Source organism: Sabethes cyaneus, chromosome 2, assembly GCF_943734655.1.
Source record: "Sabethes cyaneus chromosome 2, idSabCyanKW18_F2, whole genome shotgun sequence".
In the NCBI taxonomy this organism is placed as follows: Eukaryota; Metazoa; Arthropoda; class Insecta; order Diptera; family Culicidae; genus Sabethes; species Sabethes cyaneus.
Window position 1 is genome coordinate 57,686,552 of NC_071354.1, and position 25,109 is coordinate 57,711,660.

Here is a 25,109-nt window from a genome sequence, read left to right on the forward strand (position 1 = left end):
CAGGCATATCGTTTTTGATATTGAGGCAAACTCTCTCTCACAATACAGAAATCCGAAGAAAACCAATTGGAGTTCATTCAGAGAACATCTGGGAAATTCTCGGAATTCCTGTCATATTAATATACGCACACCAGCTGAGCTGGATGCTGCAGCCAATGACCTACAGAGTAGGATTATTGATGCTTATACTGCAAACTGTCCGTTAATCACGTGGACAGTCTGCCGTGACGTGCCCTGGTAGAATGAATCGCTCAGCAACCTTCGTCGGGAGGCTAGACATTTATTCAACAGGGCTAAGATCACGTTTAATTGGGAGCCCTACAGGGCTGCTCTCACCAAATACAACGCAGAGTTTCGCAAAGCCAAAAGAAAATCCAGAGTCAAGTTTTGCGAAAGCATCCAGACTCTGCCTGTTGCGGCGCGACTCCAAAAAGCGTTAGCCAAGGACTATGATAATGGCCTAGGGCATTTGAAAATAAAAGATGGCAGTCTCACTGTTACTACTAGGGAAACGTTGGAGATTCTTATGAAGACGCATTTCCCTGGTTCGACAGTGACTACTGGCGACGTCGGCGGGCAGCAGCAAGTTGAGTCATCACGCAATGTGTTAAACGACTGGGTTCTACTTGCACGCAGACGAGATTATAATGTTTGAGCTCACCAACCTCTTTCGTGTCAGCTTTGCGTTGGGACATGTCCCGGCAAGCTGGCGGAAAGTTAGGCTGGTGTTCATACTCAAGGTAAGTAAAAAAGATAAAACTATACCAAAAGCTTTCAGACCAATTAGTCTGACATCAACGTTTCTCAAGTTGATGGAAAAAATCACGGATAATCACATCCGTAAGGAGTTTCTAAAGAATTCTCCTTTACATGGCAATCAGCATGCTTACCAATGCGGTAAATCTACGTCGCTTCAATACCAAGAGATGACACTCTGTGCTGTTCTTGACATTGAAGGTGCTTTCAGCCGACAATGAGCTGGATTCAAGCAATGCTGTCAAGCAGAGAAATCACAGCCTCATTGGGAGATACGCCGATCACAATCTCAGTGATCAAAGGATGTCCTCAAGGAGGAGTTCTCTTCCCCTTGCTTTGGTCACTGGTAGTCGACGCACTCTTGCACAAGCTGTTACAGCATTGCTATGAGGTCATTGCGTACGCCGACGACGTGGTACTTATTGTCAGAGGTAAATTTGACGCAGTGCTGTCCAGTCGTATGCAAGGAGCTCTAAACTCCACTATTTCATGGTGTCTACGCGAGGGGCTTAATATAAACCACTCCAAAACAGTCGTGATACCATTTACTAGGCGGAGGAGACATACTCTTACTCCCCCTACACTGAATGGAATCAGACTAAGCTTCAGCAATGAAGTTAAACTTCTGGGTATTATTCTGGATCATAAACTGAACTGGACCGCTCACCTAGACTATGCTGTTTTGATGGATCAAAAATAGGGACTTGCACAGGTTCTGGAGTCTACGGACCCGGAATAAAGGAAGCTCTTCCACTGCGCAAATGGCCTACAGTGTTCCAAGCGAAAGTATATGCAATATACATCTGCGCCATGATTTGTTTAAAACGAAAGTATAGGTATGCTAAAATCGGAATCTTCACGGACAGCCAGGCTGCACTACTGCCTCTCAAGTCCACTAAATGTGCATCCAAATTAGTTTGGGAGTGCAGCACAACCTTGAGAGAGCTCTCCCGCCAGAACAAAGTTTCATTATTCTGGGTGCCTGGACACTGCGGAATCGAGGGCAATGAGCTTGCCGACAGCCTAGCGAGACAAGGATCTGCTTATCAGTTCATTGGCCCCGAACCCTTTCTTGGCATCTCCATATCCGCTGTCAAAAGCGAATTATTGACCTGGGAAAAGCTAGAAATAGCATCCAGTTGGTATAAAGCTCAGGGCTGTAGACAAGCTAAACAGTTGTAACAACTCCCAAGTGAGCTGCTACCCCGACAAACTTCAGCAGCACGAGACCCGGACTTCGTCGCAAGGTCGGCGCGCTACTGGGCAAACTGGAGGGATTTCGCGATACTAGAATTACACTAAAACGGCCTACTTCTTTATTAGAGTGTGTTTATTGTGCGGTGTAGTGTTTCCAATGGGTTGGGTTCACGGTACGTACCACGCTGCTTCCTCTGCTTTTCGACTGTGACGGTGACTGAATTGACCGGCGAGCGCTCGCTGATCCTCGGTGCGGCTACGGGCATCTCCAATACCGGCTGGCAAAATAGCGTCGACGACGGAATGGCGGGTAACGAATGGGCGACCTGGAAAGGCGTTCCAGGCAAGTATTCTCCCAGGCGCTTCCTTCTTTGACTAAAATCGGCTGGCGACGGACGATACCGACTTTTGCCAGACCGAGAAGGGAATCCTCCTTTATGTTTAGGGCCAATGCCCGAGGGTTGATGTCCTCCTTGGCAGTTATGATCGCGGACGATCAGAGGACGAAACGCTGGTCCTTTACGGGTTAGGCGTAGGCAACCGTCAAGTTGCCTAGGCCGAAACGAGTGCAGGGTGTCTTCGGTTGCTCGCAAGCTTCCGGAACGCGATCGCCGATCGCTAAACAAAACGGTATTCAAAAGTATACAGAAAAAGGTCCTGAATGCTCGGGTAGGGAATTTGCAAGAGCTCCGAAATTGGCACTTTGGCACAATTAAAAAATACCTTTTAAAATTTTATACTTCCACTGCACTCGTTCGCCTGATTCGAAAATGGCCGTTGGCACATTCTTGAGAACGGCCCAAAGGTGCTATTCAATTGATTTGGCGGTTTGTCGACCGCATTGTATTTTGTGCCGTTACCCTTTTACCCATCGGTGTTGTGTCATGCGTTTGAAATGTGTTTTCTGTTTAGTACTAATTCAAAAAGGTGGGCGTTTATCTAGACATGTATAACAAATATAAAAACATTTAATTGTACTGTAACGATCGGTTACACAGTTTATCTACCCAGACCCTGCAGTAGTTAACAAACTACTTACTTTATCGCGCAGGGAACTGTGCACAATCACGGGACTCCTCACCGGACATTGTCCCACTCTTTACTATTTAAAGAGAATTGGCAACCGACATTTGCCGCTTTTGCAATTTAGAACTAGAAAGTTCAGCGCACTTGCTCTGCTCCTGTGGAGCTCTTGCGTCTTCCAGGTTCAGCTTCTTCGGAAGCTACTTATTAACTCCATACTTAGTATGGAAACTTCATCCCAAGAAGGTAGTTGGTTTTATTAACCATGTAATACCTAATTGGGGCACAGTCTTACAACGCAGCTCAACTCCATCAATGGGTATGAGCAATCCGTAAACTGTGTACAGCAACCGGGGCCAGCTACAAAAGACAGTCTTCGTGACTTTCGCAGTGGCATTTTTGAACGCAATGCCCTTCTGGAATACAAAAAAAAAAGAGCGCAAAGGGGAAAGAGAGGGGGGGGGAGGTGCCTTGTAAGTCGCAAGTGCCTTTACAGTTTCGTCATCCCGTGAGTAAAAACGAATTACATTAAACTTCTCAATTCGGCGGTTCGATTACAATAGATCGAAGAACAGGAAGTTTTGGACGGACGAGATTTCATTAAGAATGGTTTTTGGTCATCGAAATGACGTCTGAAAATGGGTCCATTACGATGACCCAGAACGTAAAAAATCGCATCTTAAGCCTGGCTCAGTAATAAGAAACAAACGCAAAATTTGCACAATTTTGTACAAGCGTAGAATTGTGACCGGAAGGTTTAACCACACCCACCATATTCATTACACTTAGCGTTGTCGGATTACTATTTATTTCAATTGATGAACAATGCTTTGACTTGAACAATCTCTATATATCTGAGCAAGGAACCGAAAATTGGCTTGATTTGTTGTTATTTTTTCTTGCATTGAGCAAATAAGAAGTCATTTCTTTTAGTCTTTCTATATCATAAGACATGTGAGAGCATTTTATTAATCAATTTCGCAATTAAAAACTAACATTTTGAAAATGGGTTGTGTACTCATTTCAAAGATAACTTAATCTTATAGTCTCGACTAATCGAGATGTTTAGGTTGACATTCGGAGTAAACAAAATGCTCATCTGCAGATGATGATGCAGCTGCAATGATCATAACTTGCTCGGTAAATTTTTCTCGAACTGTCGTAATCGGGCAGGTTCGGTAAACCGAAGTCCTCTGTCCAATCAATTATTTTGACCGCGACTCTGTGCCCGGCACACAGAGTATTTAGTAGCATGCATGCTAATGAAGTTTGACTTGGTTTGAGGCAGCTTATGTGCCTGACTGTGCTGCAGCTGTCGGCCTCACGGGAGCTTGATGAGGTCATAGAGATGGCACTGTTGTCGTGTTCTATCCAGGACAAGCGAGATAAAACTGTTTCAATGTGACATGCGGTGCGCCGCAGGTCAAATTTCTGTTTGCGTTTGCGGTAATGGCGGGCAGCATAGCCACACGGGCTGGCCAATACTTCAACTGTGTCGTTCGATTCAAGTCTTGCACAGCAATGTTGCTGCCACTTTGATGAGCTGTAAATCGAATCAATGAAATTTAATTAATTTATCTGTTAGTCAGTAACCAGTGGTGCAACTGATGAGCTGTACCAGAAATAATTGAATTTTCAACAATCGAGTACCCAACCTACGAATTCCATGGCGAGTACATCAAGATTATCTGTTTCATGAAAATACAAAGAATCATATCGACAGCCAATAGCTAGAACACGATATTCGCGTTTGCCATTGTCCACATACGCCTACGGTTTCACATCCATTCCCAAGTTCTAGATCAAGTTCGAATAACTGCGGCTCCGGTTATATCAACAATTTGGATGAATCACTCCCGCGAGGGGCCGGCCGCACGCTGTAAGACCTCGCAAACTTACAGAAGCGGAAAGTGTGAAGCGCAGTGAGGTAGGTATATGTAATGGCCGGCCGGCAGAGTGTGGTACATCGAGCGCTGGAAGGGCAATAAGAATAGCAGACACCGTTCAAGGTGAGCGTAATTAGTCTCGAGCGCGGTGCTTCAGCGGCAGAGTTTATTATTGCTGCTGCTGCTGTTGTTTGCTGTGCTGCGGCCGCCGCGCCGCTGCTGTATGAATTAATACGCGGCCTGGCAAAAGCACGTGCGAAGTGGAAGAAGGCGTCAAGATTTATCGACATCTCGCGCTCGCCACTGGTTATATAACGGCTTGCGCGGATGTACACAGTGGGTTGAGGTTGGCTCGGTAGCGGTCAGGTTATCTGATTGAACAGAGAAATCGAGGGTTCTCTATCTCGCAATAGGTTCTGATATTATTTGGAGTGTTACAGAGCATGAGAAAGTTATGATTTATTTTACTACGTGGAAATATAGATTCTTTTCTCTTTTGACTTCTAACAAGTTCAATTAAAGACGAGGAACTTTAGTTATTTAGTTACATAATACTCAACTCAGCAACACGCGATTGGATATTGGAATGTATTTCTTTGACTAGCGCATGATCTAACCGACCTGTTCCAGGAATAAGTACAATCGCGATGGATTTTTTGTAATATTCATGATTATTCAAATGGTTACTCTCAACAAGAAATGGATTGGATGAAACAGGTAAAAAATTATTGTGTTACTAAAACCGGTCTACACGAATTGAGAAATTTCCGGTTTCGTGCGAAATTGTAAATTTTGCCAAAAGCGGAAATCGGTTGCTATGAAGGCGCAGTGTAATTAACGTCAATCTATATAATCGCTAATAACGTGGGAAAATGGCTACCTGTGCAATCAGCAATACCTTCTACATGGTTAAAAAATTATATGAACTTACTACCTCGATTCGGCAGATTCTTAGAAAATGTTCATTCGTCTACTTCCCACCGAATCCATCGCGAGTCGTGACTCCAGTGCTTTTTTAACATTAATGCATTGGCCCATTGTGTTCCACTGTTTGCTGCTGATATAATCAGATAGTGACACAAACACATCGTTTGGGGGAAATAAATGTGACAACTAGCGTGTACAACGGAATTCTCTAAAGGGTATGGTATTGTTTGACAAAAAGCACTGCGAATAGCCGTATTTCCCAATGCAATTTATATTCTTCAGTGATTCAGGGTTGAAAAGATTAATTATTGTTTAGATTCGTTTTTATATGAAAGATTTTCTGGTTTGATTTTTTATCTTTATTCACATATCAATATTAAATAAATTTGCAACAAATCCAGACCTTTCAGAGGAATGTTTAGGTATGAAAAACCGGAATAATCATAGAATGGCGAATCAATCATTACCAGTGGTTGGAGAACTCGCGAAAAAGTGATCATTTGAATTGATTAACATCCCTCATGAACATACACTATTCGCCTGTCTCGCCGATAATGCACGCATCAGCTTTGAATTTTATCACGAACAGAACCTCAATGTGAACATCAGAATTCGTTCAAAAATTGAATATTGAACATTAAGTGTGTTCGATTTTTCGGATATAGAATGCCCGGGGACGTCGGAAATTATTCAAAATAATATTACCACGAAAAGGGAATAGTTTAAAGTAGTGTTAGTGGCTTTACAAGCAGCAGAAAGCGTCAATTCGCACTTTTGCGTTGCTCACGATATTCGTATATTCAGCGATGCTACGAAGCGTGAGTGTATGTTGCTCATTGTTATAGGCGAATTGAACCACTCGCGTAGCTGTTTTATCATGATAAAAACCGTTTGCCGATGCTCGGCGTATCTATTCATTTTGTGAGTTTTCCAACCTCTGATAATTACTGATTCCAAAAACCTGCCGATTAGGTTGAAAACTTCGGACTTTTGGGTGTAACTGGATTTAAAAACAAAGTTACCATTGGACTAGAAATAAGACTTGGAACTGCACTACAAATTGCAGTTAAAATTTGATTTGAAATTGGACTTTCACAGGGTGTTTAATTAGACTTGGGCTTAAACGTCTTTCTTAGACATTCTTTACCAACAGACTTCGCGGCCGGCTGTTGGGGACTGACTTGCTAGACCAACATTTTACCCTGAAGCTAACTGGGCGGTTTTGGGTTTCTTTCAATCTGTTTTTCCACTTTTTCTTTCGTTTTCCTTTTTTCTGTCTCGCGTTTCCTGCTTCATTATACCGTTTTGCTTCGATTCCTGTTCCATTATTCCTTATTTTCAGTGCTCTTCAGTCGTTTTTTATGTTTATTTTCAGTCTTCACATTTTTTTTCTTTTTTCGTTACCAGTTTTCGTATTTTAGTTACATTTTTTATCTCGTTTCCTTCTCGGGTTTCGTCTTCTCTGTTCTGTGCTCTTTTTCTCTTTTAAATGCCACGTTTTTCCGTCTCTTATATCATTTTATTTTGTTTTGTTTCCCTTTTTTCCTTTTCCTCTTCGGTTGTTCTTTTTTATCTTCCGGTTTTCGTCTTATTTTCTTACGTTTTACATCTCCATTTAGTGCGTTTTTTTTAGTTTTTTCTTATTTTTCTGTTCCTTTTTCCAGTTTTTTGTCCCATATTTTTCTATTTATATGCCGTTTGACCTTTTTCCGTTCTTTTCGCTCTGATTTTTGTGCCTTTGTCCCCTTCATGTCTTGTTTTCCCTCTTTTTTCTCTCTCTCTCTCTCGTTTTTCCTTCTTCTGCTCGATGTTTCCTCTTTTTTTGTTCCTTTTTTCTTCTTTTCCTGTCCCATTTTTCGCATATTACCTGAGACCGAACTTACTTCTGTTCCGTTTTTCGTCTTTTTTCTTCCATTTTTCCTCATTTTCAGACCCATTTCTTCTCTTTTTATATCTCGTTCTTTGTCATTTTCTATCCTGTTTCGACTTGTTTCGTTTTTTCAGTCTCGGATTTCGTCTTTTTCGCTTTTCAAGCCCTTTTCGTTTCGTTTTTCGTTTGTTCGTTGTTCGTTTTTTTTCGTTCGTCTGTTTCGTGCTTCCTCTTATTAAGTTCTGCTCTATCCCTTATGTTTTCTGTTTTCATTTTTTATCCCCCTTTCATTTTATTATATTTTCTGTCCCTGTTTTCCTGTTTTCTATTGTCGTTTCTCCATTCTCCTGCTAATTTCCCTCCTTTTCTGTCTCGTTTTTTTTCTTTTTTGTTCTTTTTTGTCCTGTTTTATCTCCTTCTCTGTCCAATTTATCTGCATTTTCTTTTTTGTTTTTTTTATCGTTTTCTTTAGAATTCTTCCTTCTTTTCTCTCCCGTTCTTCATCTTTTTCTTTTTATATCCAGTCTTCTCGTTCCCTGTTTTCTCTTCAGATTTCTTCTTTTCCACTTTTTTTTCTCTTTCAATGTCCCCTTCCATTCTACCGAATTTTATTTTCGTTTTTTATTTCGTGCCAGTTTTAATTCGCTGGTCCAGTTTTTGTCATGTTTTCCTTCGTACTCTTTTCCATTGTTTCTCCTTCTGTCTCATATTTCATTTTTGCTTCTTTTTCCAGCAGAGCAGCAGAAGAGCTATCTTTAATCCATCTGTGAATATGCTAAGAAAATGTCATTATTCATTTCAATAACATTTTCATAAGAACTACGTTGTTGGTTCATGAAATAAGGTACTCCGTTGCAATTGGGACCTGAAAATTGCTTAGGTAGGGTTGTTCGACAGTGTAACCTAAACAGTTACAAATTTAGTATAATTCCAAAAAAAGACTGTTTTAATTGTCATGTAAATGATAAATTGAGACCAATTTTCTAAATCATGACAGTATGTCTCATTTGCCTCATTTACATAGACAAAAATAAAATCATTAGAAAATCATCATCATCATCATCATCATCATCATCATCATCATCATCATCATCATCATCATCATCATCATCATCATCATCATCATCATCATCATCATCATCATCATCATCAAAAAGGAAAATGAATTAGTTTTAAGGTGAAATTAGTCGTCATCGATCCTGCAAATTTCAAAAGCAGTTTTTTTGCTTGAAACAAAAATTCTGTTCATGAAAATGTATTCGCTGTGTTCAGATTAACAAGAAGAATGCAGTAAATATATTTCTACAAACAGAACCCCGCTTTTGGGCCCAAAAGCTGCTTCCGAAATTGGGCTTTCTGGCGAAAAGTTAATAACTGCAGTTAGTTGCTAGTTGCAGTTAGACTTGAAATTGGATTTGAAATCGGATTTGAAATTAGACTTGGCAATGAACATTGATGGCAATTTAAATTGGATTCAAATTGCACTTGGAATTGGACTTGAAACTAGACATGAAATTGGACTTGGAATCGGTGTTGAAATCGGGTATGAAATTAGAACTGAATTTGAACTTGAAATCATGCTTAGATTAGGCGTGAAACTAATCTTGAAATTTAAATTGTAATTGGAAATTAATGGGACTTGAAACCGCAACTATTTTTACGGAATTAATTTACTTATCGCAAAGATAATGACCGAATGAATTAAAAAGTGCAGACTTATAGTAACGGATTTTTTTTGTTTTCACATTGTACAGAGAGGGCGGGGCGCGTGCCCCAGCCCGGTATGCCATATATTATTTGAATTGATTAGGATAACAAGTTGAATTGGTTATCTATACCTATAAAGAAGGATTTCTGTCTGTCTGTCTGTCTGTCTGTCTGTCCGTATGTTCCTTATAGAATCGAAAACTACTGAACCAACCGGCATGAAAGTATGCATGTAGAGGTTTTTTGGGGCCAGGAAAGGTTTTAGTGATGGTTAGAAACCCCTCCCCCCACTAAGAGGGGGGGCTCCCATACAAATGAAACACAAATTTCTGCATAACTCGACAACTAATCAAGCAAATAGAACAAAATTTGGCATGTGGGTGTTTTCGGTGACAAGAATTTATTCTATGGTAAATTGAGACCCCTCCCATCTTTATAAGGGGAATTATAATTCCTCTCCTCTTTAAAAGGGGGGGCTTCCATACAAATTTCCTCATAACTCGAGAACTAATCAAGCAAATGGAACCAAATTTGGCATGTGAAGGTTTTCGAGGGCAAGAATATTTTCTATAGTAAATTAGGACCCCTCCCCACTTTAAGAGGGGGGGCTCCTGTACCAATGCAACACAATTTTCCTCATAACTCGAGAAGTAATCAAGCAAATGGAACCAAATTTGGCATGTGGGTGTTTTTGGAGACAAAAATTTTTTCTATGATGAATTGGGACCCCTCCCCGTTTTAGGAGGGGGGGGATCCTATACAAATGAAATACAAATTTACTCATAACTGAAGAACTAATCAAGCAAATGGAACAAAATTTGGCATGTGAAAGTTTTCGAGGGCAAGAATATTTTCTATGGTGAATAAGGACCCCTCCCCACTTTAAGAGGGGGGGCTCCTATACAAACGAAATACAAATTTCCTCATAACTCGAGAACTAATCAAGAAAATGGAACGAAATTTGGCACATGGGTGTTTTTGGAGACAAATTTTTTTTCTATGATGAATTGGGACCCCTCCCCACTTTAGCAAGGGGGGCTCCTATACAAATGATATGCAAATTTCCTCATAAGTCGAGAATTAATCAAGCAAATGGAACCAAATTTGGCATGTGAAAGTTTTCTAGGGCATGAATATTTTATATGGTGAATTAGAACCCCTCCCCACTTTAAGAGGGGGGGCTCCTATACAAACGAAATACAAATTTCCTCATAACTCGAGAACTAATCAAGCAAATGGAACCAAATTTGACACGTGGGTGTTTTTGGAGACAAAAATTTTTTCTATGATGAATTGGGACCCCTCCCCACTTTAGGAAGGGGGGCCTCTATACAAATGAAATGCAAATTTCCTCATAACTCGAGAACTAATCAAGCAAATAGAACCAAATTTGGCATGTGGAGGTTTCTGGAGGCAAAAATATTTTCTATGGTGAATTAGGACCCCTCCCAACTTTAAGAGGGGGTGCTTCTACACAAATGAAATACAAATTTCCTCATAATTCGAGAACTAATCAAGCAAATGGAACCATATTTGGCATGTGGTTGTTTTTGGAGGCAACCATTTTTTCTATGATGAATTAGGACCCCTTACCTTTTTAAGAGGGGGGGCTCTCATACAAACGAAATACAAATTTCCTCATAACTCTAAAACTAATCAAGCAAATGGGACCAAATTTGACATGTAAGTGGTTTTGGACGCAAGATTTTTTTTCTATGGTGAATTGAGACCCCTCTCTTCTTTAGAAAGCGAGTTATGGCCCATCTCCCCTTTAAGAGGGTGGGCTTCCATACAAATGAAATGCAAATTTCCTCTTATCTCGAGAACTAATCAATCAAATGGAACCAAATTTGGCATGTGGGAGTTTTAGATGGCAGAAATTTTTTCTATGGTGAATTACGACCCCTTCCCCTTTTAAGAAGGGAGCTCCCATACAAATGAAATTCAAATTTCCTTATAACTTGAGAACTAATCAAGCAAATGGAACCAAATTTGGCATGTGGGAGATTTTGCAGTCTTGAATTTATTTTACGATAGTTAGAGACCTCTCACCCCTGTGGTAGGGGGATATGGACTCTCATACAAATAAAACAGAAATTTTTGCGAAACTCAAAAACTAATCGAACTCGAGAAATTCGAGACTCTTCCATAAGACGTTAGTCAATACAAGACCACAAAAACTATCTATAGTAACACTAGATCATTCAGGACGAGACGGTCGCGAGTGTTGCCGGTGACCCGCCGTCGGAAGCGCCGCCCACTGGGGGGCTTGCAAAACTCGATATTGTGACAAAGAGCATCCGAGATTCATGATTTATGTACAACACAGGTTAATTTGTGGCAATACGAAGTTTGTCGGGTCAGCTAGTAATAAATAAATGTAAAACATTCGTCGTTGATAATAACTTTCTAGTTTAAGTTATTTCCCTCCATTTTGTTATTGAAAAACTATCCAGCAGCGTCGTGCTGATCAAACTTTAATCAAAATATTCCCACGCTAAGTGACTATGAGATCAACACTTGCATAAACGGGCCATGTGGCAGTTTATTTTATATTTTGTTCCTTTCACGAATGAATAACCAATCATATTGGGCTTTCAAACCCAAAAATAAAAAATTCAATTATTCAATTCGAGCAAGCTAAAAGAGCTTCATTTATAAATACAATATCCCTCCACTGGAGCTGTCATCTCAATCATAACCAGTTATCAAAAAACACAAAAAAAAACAATCGGACAACACCGCACCGCACCAGTCGGTGAAAAGTGGCCATCCAACGATTCATAATGTGCGCGTTTTCCCCGTCGAACGACGAAAAAAGCTTTTCCATTCCCACAGAGCGCTGTCGCCTCCTATTCGTAGCTTTCCACTGGACCGCCCGCCGGGCGATAAAAAAGTCACATTTAGTTTGTGTCATTTGTCTCCCGGGCACCTTCCACGAATCGGTGTAGATTATTCGGTGATGCTCATGCATTCAGCCAGTCTAGGTCTCCGGCCGTTGTCGTTGTCATCGTCGTCGCCATACCACTTTGAAGTAACCACCAGGTTGACCGACAATGAAACTCGTTGAACGAATCAAGAATTATGAATTTTAATAATCAAGATTAAGCTAAACCGGACCGCCGCCGGGCCGCGTGATTGGCACTGTCCGAGAGATGCTTTTAAAGCACCATTCAACAAACGAGACAATTCGTTCGCTTTCGATGTGCCAATTACATTTCGTTTTCCATTATTTTGATTGCTATTTGCGATGTATTTACATGGTTGGCCAATGGTTTGAGGGCCAACCGGCTAGTTGGTTGATTCATGTTTACTCAGGATTGTACACCACACGTGCCTGTATGGGTCGAGTCCTATTGTGAGGCGGCCCTTTTGCTAAAGTAGAATCCAATTTGATCTACCTAATGGTGATGAAGTACTTTTGTTATACTGTCCAATTTATCTGGTTTCGATATTCTCATTATAAAATTTCAACAGATGCTTTTCGTTAAGAACGAAAAATTTAATGAAATGGAATATATCACACACAGACCGTAAACAATATCATTTTCATGGTTTGTAAGTCAATTTTTTCAGTTCATTTAATTTTTCGCTCTTTACTTTTTCTTCTGATAAGAAATCTATTTTGTATGCAGGAGGTTTCTTCAGAGCCAATGTTTTAGAACCCCATTCTGACCCCATTTCAGTCTAAAATTAACTTTCTTCTCAGCGAGAAAAACCACTTTGATTTTGAAACTTCTCTTGAAATTCGTTTTAGAGAGTTTAGGAGTAAACGATAAGCGACAGTATTCTAGAATTTTGGTTAGATTTTAATACCTCCGCTTTTCGCTTTAACGAGGGTAAAAGATGAATTTATTTTCCAACGTTAATATTTGAGTATGTGCGGAACCACAGCACCTGTTAATTTTAAATATTATTGTTTACAAGTAGTATCGGTTGTTTGAAAGACTGATCAAATAGATTTTGTTACACGTAATTTCTGATGATGGTCATTTGATGTCAAATTCAGTTAGTATACGATAGTTTATAAGAGAATTTACGGCGATACTAACGAGACTTTAAATCCTGAGGAGATATTTTCACAGAGGGTTGTTTGGTAATTGTTCATATTGAAAACGATTATTTAATGCAATGCTTACAAACGATTACCCCCAGGCGGTGATGTACGGTCGGGTACCAGCAAATGTTAAGACTTAAGAAATGTCGTCAAACACCAAGTGCTTTTATAGATTCATCGGAGCTAAATATATCCGTAAAGCTCAGTTTGCTGTTTCAAATTGTACCCAATATTACATTGAATGAATATCACGTGGAAAATTTTACATAGGAGAAAAACTACCAAGCAAAAAGTATCTTTAAAATCAATTTTTTTATTTCCAATTTTTTCATTAGTTTCTAAGTGATCGGCGCGTCTTGTTTACATAAAAACATATGTAATGCTCATCGCACTTTTCAGCACCACCTTGAGAAAAAATCACCTTGGCTCTCATTTGATAGCCCTTTGCTTTGGTTTTCACAACAATAGAACTTGTCTCTTCAAAGTATGTTTGCTTGAGAGTGCGATCGTTTTTTCCGTGCGATTCAGCAAATATAACTCGATCGGAGCATCTTTCGTTCGAGGAAAATATTAACATCAAAGCCTACCAATAATGCAGGCCCTACTAACAGAGAAATCAGACGGAAATTTAATCGAGCACACAGGGCTGGTGTAATCTACTGGAACTAGGAAAGGTGAAAATGACTTGAAACGTCCAAGTTGACGGAATGACACAGCCAGAATTGCTTCCAATTCGTAGAAAAGTACATGCCTTGGACCGATGAAAGAAAGGATGTTGCTTTTTCGGATGAAAAAAGTTCAACTTTGATGGACCACATGGCTGGCAGTACTATTAGCACGATTTGCGCAATGATCTGGAAGTTACGATGAGGAGGTCTTTCCTTTCTAGGAAAGCTTTCTTTGCCATGGATTACAATGAAAATGAAGTCGGAGAACTACGTAGAAATGTTGGAGAAAAGCTTGATTGAACAAGGCAAAGCGTTGATGGGTCCAAACTTTGATCGGTCCTGACTTTGATGGGTCTAGACACAAAAACATGAAGTTGATCCATTTTCAAAATGATTTTGACTCTGTGCCTTAAACAACGGCTACGCCGACTGTTTCCGAAACCTTGGATCAAATAGGCACTTAGTTTTTTTGAACTAATGAAATCTCCAGGTCCGGAAGGCGTTCTACACATTTTTTTACAAAAAAATGTAATAATATCTGAGCCCATCAACTTTTCTCAAGCGGCTTTACTTTCTGGTGGAAAGTAAAAGTGGTGTTCATAGCTAAAGCAGGAAAAAACTACAAGGTATGCAGCCCTAAGGGTTGTACGAAAGGACGACGTAGGACCAATAAGCATTGGTATAAGCAGTAAATCAATCATTTATTAGCATCCCTGGCGTTTTATACTACAGGTTGCTGTTTATCAGCATTTTGGCTGCTTAGCTGTTGTAAATTAGCATTGACAATCCTATTTAAAATCTTATTGTCGGTAACTAGGTAATAAGAGGGCTAGTAGTAAAGTAGCCGCATATTTCGCCAAAATAGTTTTTAAGTAGCTTTTAAGGCGACTTCAACCATCAGATGCCAAATTTGGTTCCATTTGCTTAATTAGTTCTCGAGTTATGAGGAAATTTGTGTTTCTTTTGTATAGGAGCCCCTCTTGGTAAAAGACGGATGGCTTTCAGTACATCATAGAAAAAATATCTGCCTTCTAAAAACTCCATATTCCAAATTTGGTTCCATTTGCTTGATTAGTTCTCGAGTTATGAGGAAATTTGTATATCATTTCTATGGGAGCCCCCCCCCCCTCTTAGAAGGGGAATGGATCTCAGTACACCAAAGGAAAAATTTTTACCTCCAAAAATCCTCACGTGCCAAATTTGGTTCCATTTGCTGGATTAGTTCTCGAGTTATGAGGAAATTTGTATTTCATTTGCATGGGAGCCCCCCTTCTAAAGAGGGGAGAGGTCTCAATTCACCATAGAAAAAATTCTTGCCTTCTGAAACCCTCACACTCCAAATTTGCTCCATTTGCTTGAATAGTTCTCGAGTCATGAGGAAATTTGTATTTCATTTGCACGGGAGTGCCCCCTCTTGAAGAGAAGAGGAATCTTAATTTACCATAGAAAAATTCTTGCCTTCTGAAACCCCCACATGCCAAATTTGCTTCCATTTGCTTGATTAATTCTCGAGTTTTGAGAAAATATGTGTTTCATTTTTATAGGACCCCTCCGCTTTCTTACACCCTTCATAAAATTGCTCTCTTATCCGCTCCATAAAATTGCTGGTCATTTTATCTATCCAACGGCATATAAACTGTTCAGTTTCGTTCAGGAGTTTAGGTGTTATTACCATTTGAAATCTTTCATTCAAACGTTACACTTCTATTTTCGTTTTCACAAAGTGCTACCCAGTCCCAGTATAGTAAACAAAGACGTAGTCCTACGTCAAAAGACAAAACTATTAATATTTATTTTGAAACGATGATTCTACAATTGATGAAGGGACGGTAAGGGAAAGTAATGAAGGATTTTTTTTTTTTTTTTTTTTGTCGGGAATGAAGGGGAAGGGTGGAAAGGGGGGGGGGGGTAATAGGTAGCTATGGTACACGGGTACCAGTGAGCGACACGCCCTGGCAGGTGTTGTGGGTTCAAATCCGGTTATAATCTATGATTACAGCTTGGTTCGACTCATGCACCTTCCAGCATTGGACAAAAGATAGGAGTCACAACGACAACTTGTTAACCATAGCTACCTATTACCCCCCCCCCTTTCCACCCTTCCCCTTCATTCCCGAAAAAAAAAAAAAAAAATCCTTCATTACTTTCCCTTACCGTCCCTTCATCAATTGTAGAATCATCGTTTCAAAATAAATATTAATATATGCCTGACCGCATTTCAAGGTCATGACTAAAGTCACGAGTTTGGTCAAGACAAAACTATGCCAAAGGCTTTCTGCTTATCAAAACTTCTCAAGTGCATCACTGCATCACTTGACATATTTTATACTTTTCGCCATAAAATAAAAACAAATTGATATTTTTAACATTTTGTAACATTTTTTTGAAGGAAATTGGATACAGTTTAATCAAAAATATCATATTAAGTATTTGAGCGTTGTAATTTGATGCAATAGCATCTCAAAGTTGAAAATTGGACTGATTTTGCGGGGTAATTCTAGGCTGATTCGGGTTAAACGATGTTCACACGTAAATAGAAGTTCTCGAGCGGTTTGGTAATTGGTGGCCAATGTACTCCTATCGCAGATTGGTTATGTGACCATTGACTTGTGATTAGTCTATTTCAAAGGAACGGGGCCTTTCCCCGAAAACCCGCGCTGAGTATCGCGGCTAACACGCTGACGCGTGACGAACAATGTCACCAGTGTTGCCACATATTCATCTGTACTGGAAGGTACAAAAATCTTTTTCATCTTTACTTTTGCTTTCAAAAATCTGTACCAAAATCTATACCGCAAAGTTGGTTTGTTACATACCTGGTTTATTTGCTTTAAAAAATACAAAAATCGCAAATTACTGATTTCTTTGATGATATTGGTACATAACCTTAAAGATAGACACGTTTTGTTTTGTTTGCATTCATGTCAAGAGGTGCTCCTCTATTGATTTCAAGTAACAAAACTGAAAGAAAAAAATTAGTTTTTGACACCCAAAAAAATCTGTACCCATCTGTACTTTATGACAAAAATCTGTAATCTGTACCGTACAGAATCTCTACCAAAAAAATCGGAAAAATCTGTACTTTTCCAGATAAAACTGTACATGTGGCAACACTGAACGTCACGTGTAGAACCTTGCAAGTCGTAAGGGCCTGCATAGTGTCGTCGTCCTGACAGTAAAAACAAGTTATATTTAAACTTCTCGGTCGGTGGTTATCTACAGTAGACGGAGCAAGAGCCACAATTTGTGTCTAAAACCAAACCAGACGCGTCGCTATCTTAATAAGTGGGTTTTGCAGTCTCCTTTTGTCCAGTGCATCTGCGGTTCAAAGGTACATGAGTACCAGCGAGTCACATACCCTGGCGGGTGTTGGGGGTTCGAATCCGGTTATAATCTCAGATTATAGCTTAGTTCGACTCATGCGCCTTCCAGCATTGGACAAAAACGACTACTTGTTAAGCGTAGTTACCAATACCCCCCCCCCTTCCTTCACTATAAAAATTTTCACTTCTTTCCCCTACCGCCCCTTCATCAGGATTCTACAACCACCGTTTCAAAAATTATTAATTGAAAATTGCTTCCTACTTCATAAATTTCATGAAGTAGTTACTTTTTAGAAGCCGCTTTGAAATCAGTGTTTCTCAAGGTGTTTTTTATCAAATTTCGCCTAAAAAGGTGTGATAAAACTGTTTACTTTTGCTTACCAATTTGAAGCTCTAGTACCGTTCCACAATTGGTTCTATGACGTGAAATGCCTATCTCTTTCAATTTCGTTGCAATTTCATTTTAAACGTACGGTTTTGGGTGTTGAATCAGTATCTGAAAACTGCATGAACTCATACCGCATAGCACACTAGATCACTGGAAAACTAGAACGAAAAAGACTTCTCCGGGTCTCTTTGGCACGTTTCTAAAAACAATTGCAATATTAAAATGTATTCACCGGAATTATGGCTTCGCTAATTATGTAGCGAAGGAGTATGGTTGTCGAATTTCTGATCATCGACTGCTTAATGCAAATAAGTGAACACAAATCTAGAAGTGTTTGTTTTTCAGGGATGTCTACGACGAATGCACCGTCGCTTTCGTGAAGGTACGTTGTTTTCAACGAGGCTTCGAGGGAAGCATCATCAGCAAATGGCGTCAGCGATTGACCATACAATTTTGCGGATCATGGAAAATGATCTCAAGACAAGCACAAGGCGAATTGCGGCACAACCCCATGTCACCCTGGAGGTATGGAGCGTGCTGAACCGGGTAAAAATGTATCCTTCCCACATTCCACGTTCAAGAGTTGCTGCCTGCGAATAAACCTTAGTGGTTTGAGTGTTGCAGGATTATGCAAGCAAAAGTGTAGGCGGATCCTAAACTTATGAAAAACACTGTTGTTGCTGTTGATGTGTTACATACGTGTCAGATTATGTTCGAGCTTCAAATTGGTAAACAAATGCAATCAGTTTTATCACACCTTTTTAAGAGAAATTAGATAAAAACGGCTTAAGAAACACATCGCTAATTAAATCGCTTATGCTAACTAAAACACATCGCTTACTAAATTTCACTAAATTGGGGGCTTAAGACCAAGTTTCAGAATTTTCTCAGCTTTCGAATGCAAGTAACAGAATTAGTTAGCAGAGTTTAGAACAATAATTTTGAACAAACAGAACCGGAAAATAAAAATCTTTAATAACTCTGTAGCGATTGAGATTTGACCATATGCGTAGAAGGATTTGTTTCGTCAAATGTGGTTCTCTATCACACCCTGAAATATTTGCACTAAGCTACCTAACAGTCCTAACACCCTGTATATACCAGTTGTCTCTCAGCAGGCTTCAAGTATGTATATCTTGTATCTTGTCTGCAATGACTCAATTACATTTTACACAGAATCATTTCAAGGAGCTATGATTTGTTTCCGTGGGGGAAACATTACCGCCTAAATTGTTGTACCAAGCTATCAAGACGGCGAAAAATAGATTTTTCTTTTCAACTGCACGAGTTCTTTCAACCATTGAAATGTCGCTGTATAAGTGTTGCGATAGAAGCGTTGACTTGACAGCCTCGGCGCTGGCTGGCGGTTGCAAATCGATTAGATTCCCAAACACCCATAGTGCACCCAAGGTAACGGTTGGTCGCCCCACCGTCATCCGTCCGGTCCGTCGTCACCGGTACTGGTGCTGGCTTCGCTATTGTAAGTGTTGTATTCATAAGGCATTCGGTTGTTCTCACGGACTGCCAACAATGGCACGAACCGAACGGTCTTGTAGCACCTGCCTGCCTGACAACAAAGCCACTAGGTCGCGTCGACGCTACGCTAAACGACGGCATGCAACCCTCGGTGTTCGGTACTAACTGATTCCGACTAGCGCGAGGTGCGATGAGTTCGATCGATTGTTGGAGGTGTTGAAGAGTGAATAACTAAATTCGAAGGTAATTCAAGGGAAATCAAAAATAGAAAGAGAGAAAAAAAGATTGCCCACTTGCCCAAGGGCTTGCTGTTTCTGCGCCACAGAACAGTGAGGGGTAAATAGACTCGAATTCATTTGTGTTAACCTCGGTGTGGTTCAGGGTTGAGAGAGTTTCACGACTGGATGGAAAACGTGTACGATGCTTGATTGGAGGGCGGTTTGAATATTTTTTACAAGAAGAACTTACCTCAATACCTAGCTGGTTGCACAATTTTTCGTTGTGGTCTGTAAAATAAACAAAAAGGAAAATTGATTGATTAGTTAGAAACCAGTGGGTGTAGGATAAACATGCACTGCTGAAGGTAAAACATCAAAGACCAACTGATCCATGTTAAAATAATCCTTTAAAATACATGCTCTGTTCAATCATATGAGTTTTATTTCCAAGTTGGTGCATTTGTACTATTTGTGGAATGCCATCACTGGTACAGAGCACTCGTGTCATTCCGATCAGTGCACAGCTGATTGCACCGTTGTTTCCCTCTACCTACTAGATAAAAACGTAAATCGCATGAACTTCATCGGTTCTCTTTTATTCTTGACATTAAAAGTGCAAACCGGGTGAAGATCGAACGACTCATTTGAAACAAATTAAAAGTGATGTCGTGCAATGATTTTAATGAAATCATCCGAAGGGGACAAACGGAACCCTCCGGTTGCTCTTATCATTGGTGCGTTTACGAATGAGCTTTTTTTAACCCTTGTCGTGGATGATAGAGCAAAAGAACGAACCAATATGATCATGATTGATTGAAAATCCGACACAAAAATTATGATAGCGAGAGGTCGGTTTTGAGTGTGTTTTATAGCGTTTGCCGTAAAAAGAATAATAGTAGCTTGGCTGAAAAATTACATAACAGACGGCTAGGTTGGCTGCCATAAAATTTAATAGCAGCGAGTAAATTACTTCACAAAAGGAAATAAATCTCTAGGTTATTTTGCGTCGTTCAGATGCAAGGGAAACCTAAAGGGTTAGTACTACATTAATTATGTGACAACGCGTTCACGATCAAATTGATTTGCTGCGCCGTCAAGTTCAAGCAGCGATAAAATCCAATTTCATCGCATTTAATTTGGAATTAATTAAAAAGAATCATCTACCGCTTCAAATGTACAAGTGGATCCGACACTTGAGCCGAGCGAAATGAGGACGCGGTATAGGAACGGTGCATACCGGTGGTGTCGTCCGTGCCGAGCTGAATCTGTGCCTTCCTTGGCGGGCAAGTTCGTACCGGCAGGCCTAGCACTTGACCAAGAATCTCCGCAGTCAGTGTCAATGTCACTATGAATGCATGTATGGAGTGCGACCCGTCACAATGACGGCACCGTATGTATGACGAGCTGTTTGTGACTGGCACGCTGGCTGCCAATTTGTCTGCTGCTTTCAGCCGTGTCCGTACTGACGCTGTTGTTGCGCTGGTAGAGAGCATTATCACATAAGTGGCACCCAAAGGCACTCGATTCGAATCAGCTGTGAAGTGCAGTGAGGGACAGATCTTGAATTGATAAGCTAGCGTAGGCAATATGAAAGGTTGAATACTATAAGCAGTGTTTTTTTATTTTTTCATCTAAACGATATTTGATGGTTCAGTAAACTGAATACAACGATACTGAAATCTGATGATTTAAGTTAAGTTAAATTAAATTTTAAGTTAAATCATTTAACAAAATAGAACACATTTTAACTTTAAAAGTTTAGTTTATTAGTTATCTCCTAAAAGAAGTAGTTCTTTTAATGCCGGTTTTGTATCATTGGACGACGAAGACTAATTTTAACAGTTGAAGTTGAGTTGAAGTTGAATGAAAAAGCCTTGTAAACATTCAAATGATTTATTTCTTCAAACTGAACTTCGACAATTAACAAACTAAATGTTCGAATCTAATTGCATCCTACACAGCACCAATCAAGTGAACTGAAATGAAAAATACTTTTTCGTTCATCGACTTAGGAGGAGGACGATATTGTTTTGAGAGCTTATAGGTACCTTGCTCTCCGGTGTGCACAACCAGCAAGCAGCATAGGGTGTGCAGTGCACGCCTGCCTGGTAGGTACCAACTCGTAAATTCTGCAGTTCTAGGACCGGACTCATTTCGGGCGAATAAATATCCGAATAAAACTGTACAGCCAGCAGTATGAAACTGGAAATGAAATATTTCCCCCAATTCCGTACGATTCGCACAGGACGACGCTTCTCGAGTAAGCTATAATACACACCCACCGTGATCCCCCGTTTACCGAGGCTCTGTTGCGACCTCTGCCAAGTGCCACAAGTTTGCGGTATTAGAACCACAAATTTGTTCGCCCATACCTCCTTTCTTAGCCTGGTGAGCATGAGTTTCGCTGTCTGTGTGTGTGTGTGCGGAACTGCTGGTGTTTTACCCGGGGGATTTTCTAGTGAAACCGTACCTAATAGAGTGAATGAAAACAAATGGAAAATTTATGAACTTTTCTACGCTCAGTCGGTTAGCAGTTAGCAGCTACCGGCTGGCATGGCGATAGTGGTTTACGAGGTGGTGCAGTTGAAGACATGCGAAATTATTGAATTTAAAGCATGTTGCTGTAAGCTGGCTAAACCATTTATCAATAAATCATACCACATTTGTACCGGAAAGGCGTATGAGATTTTAGTTTTCTTTATGTGTTCGCGTTGGGCTTGGTAAGATTAGTTTCCATTATTAATGAGGTAATAATACAACTCACATGTAAATGAATTACCGTCAGAAGACCATGATTAATAGACGGACGAAGATGACTGTCTTTCACCTATACCTGCCAGTCCTAAGCCTTAAGTTACAACACCAATTATTTCATTTTACTTAAAATTGCTTGAACAGAATAAATCTTTAACAATAATTCAATAATAGGAGAAGTAATTTTCAAAAAAACGGTTCCTGATTTTTGGGGGAAAATATTGAAAGTTAATAAACTGGCCACAACTAAGTAGAAAATTGAAAAGGGATAACGTATCAGTTCGATCTGTGCACTCCGTCTAAATCTAAGATGATCTCTATACTGAGATTGTTATTCGAAGTTATTTTTGAGGAGGTGAAAAACGAAATTTTCAATTTGGTTTCTAAAAAAATTTAGCGCAACGGACAACATACAGGGCAGATAAGGCAGACAGGCCAGACGGTGCAGACAGGGCAGACGGGATAGACGGGACCGACGGGACAAACAGGACAGACGGAACAGACGGAACAGACGGGACAGACAAGATAGACGGAACAGACGAGACAGATAGGACAGACAGTATAGCCTAGACTGACCGTATAGACTGGACAGGCTGGACAGACTGGACAAACAGGACAGACAGGGCCGACGGGGCAGACAGAAAGACATTATAGACAGACTGGACAGACAGACAGGACGGACAGACAGACAGGACGGACAGACAGACAGGACGGACACACAGACAGACAGACAGACAGGGCAGACAGACAGACAGGATAGACAGACAGGACAGACAGGCAGGACAAACAGATAGGATAGACAGACAGGACAGACAGACAGGACAGACAGACAGGACAGACAGACAGGACAGACAGACAGGACAGACAGACAGAACAGACGGGACAGACGAGACAGACAAGACAGACAAGACAGACAGGACAGACAGGACAGACAGGGCAGACGGGATAGACGGGAGCGACGGGACAAACAGGACAGATGGGACAGACAAGATAGACGGAACAGACAAGACCGATAGGACAGACAGTATAGCCTAGAAAGACCGTATAGACTGGACAGGCTGGACAGATTGGACAAATGGAACAGACAGGGCAGACGGGACAGACAGAAAGACAAGATATACAGACTGGACAAACAGACAGGACGGACAGACAGACAGACAGACAGGACAGATCGACGGGACAGACAAACAGGACAGATTGACGGGACAGACGAACAGGACAGCCAGACAGGACAGACAGACAGGACAGACAGGACAGATAGACAGGACAGACAGACAGGACAGACAGACAGGACAGACAGACAGGACAGACAGACAGGACAGACAGACAGGACAGACAGACAGGACAGACAGACAGGACAGACAGACAGGACAGACAGACAGGACAGACAGACAGGACAGACAGACAGGACAGACAGACAGGACAGACAGACAGGACAGACAGACAGGACAGACAGACAGGACAGACAGACAGGACAGACAGACGGGACAGACAGACAGGACAGACAGACAGGACAGACAGACAGGACAGACAGACAGGACAGACAGGACAGACAGACAGGACAGACAGACAGGACAGACAGACAGGACAGACAGGACAGACAGGCAGGACAGACAGACAGGACAGACAGACAGGACAGACAAACAGGACAGACAGACAGGACAGACAGACAGGACAAGCAGACAGGACAGACGGGACAGACAGGACAACCGGGCAGACAGGACAGACGGGACAGACAAGATAGAGGAAGCAGATAAGATAGACGGGACAGATAAGACAAAAAGAACAGCTAAGACCGATATACAGATAGAACAGACAGTATAAACTGGATAGACAGACAGACAGACAGGACAGACAGACAGACAGACAGACAGGATAGACAGACAGACAGGACAGACAGACAGGACAGACAGACAGACAGACATACAGACAGGACAGACAGACAGATAGGACAGACAGTATAGACTGGACAGACTGGACGGACTGGACAAACAGTACAGACAGGACAGACAGATATACAAGACAGACATAAAGACAGAACAGACGGACAGACAGGACTAACAGGCAAGACAAACGGCGAAGGGCGAAATTCCAAATAAATTCAAAGTATTAAAAAAATAATGAAAAGTTATAGGTCGGTAGACAAAATTTAAAGTCAAAAGCTATAAATTTACAGTCAAAGTCGAAGTTTGAAAGACAAATAGTGAAGTTTAAAATCAAAAATCAGAGTTCAAAAGTTGAATGCTGGAAGTCAAAAATCAGGAATAAAATATTAGAATCCTAAAAGTCAAAAGTCAAAAGTCAAAAGTCAAAAGTCAAAAGTCAAAAGTCAAAAGTCAAAAGTCAAAAGTCAAAAGTCAAAAGTCAAAAGTCAAAAGTCAAAAGTCAAAAGTCAAAAGTCAAAAATCAAAAGTCAAAAGTCAAAAGTCAAAAATTAAAAGTCAAAAGTCAAAAGTCAAAAGTCAAAAGTCAAAAGTCAAAAGTCAAAAGTCAAAAGTCAAAAGTCAAAAGTCAAAAGTCAAAAGTCAGAATTCAAAAGTCAAAAGTCAAAAGTCAAAAGTCAAAAGTCAAAAGTCAAAAGTCAAAAGTCAAAAGTCAGAAGTCAAAAGTCAAAAGTCAAAAGTCAAAAGTCAAAAGTCAAAAGTCAAAAGTCAAAAGTCAAAAGTCAAAAGTCAAAAGTCAAAAGTCAAAAGTCAAAAGTCAAAAGTCAAAAGTCGAAAGTCGAAAGTCGAAAGTCGAAAGTCGAAAGTCGAAAGTCAAAAGTCGAAAGTCAAAAGTCGAAAGTCAAAAGTCGAAAGTCAAAAGTCAAAAGTCAAAAGTCAAAAGTCAAAAGTCAAAAGTCAAAAGTCAAAAGTCAAA

At 40.4% G+C, this 25,109-nt stretch overlaps 1 long non-coding RNA gene across 1 annotated transcript in view; it reads right to left on the reverse strand.

Moving 5' to 3' along the window:
* Window positions 1-25,109, reverse strand: part of LOC128738164 (uncharacterized) — a 218,484-nt gene that overhangs the window by 72,828 nt on the left and 120,547 nt on the right. The window contains exon 2 of the long non-coding RNA XR_008412080.1: window positions 19,747-19,784. This is a non-coding gene — a long non-coding RNA (uncharacterized LOC128738164). The remainder of the gene's footprint in view (window positions 1-19,746; window positions 19,785-25,109) is intronic.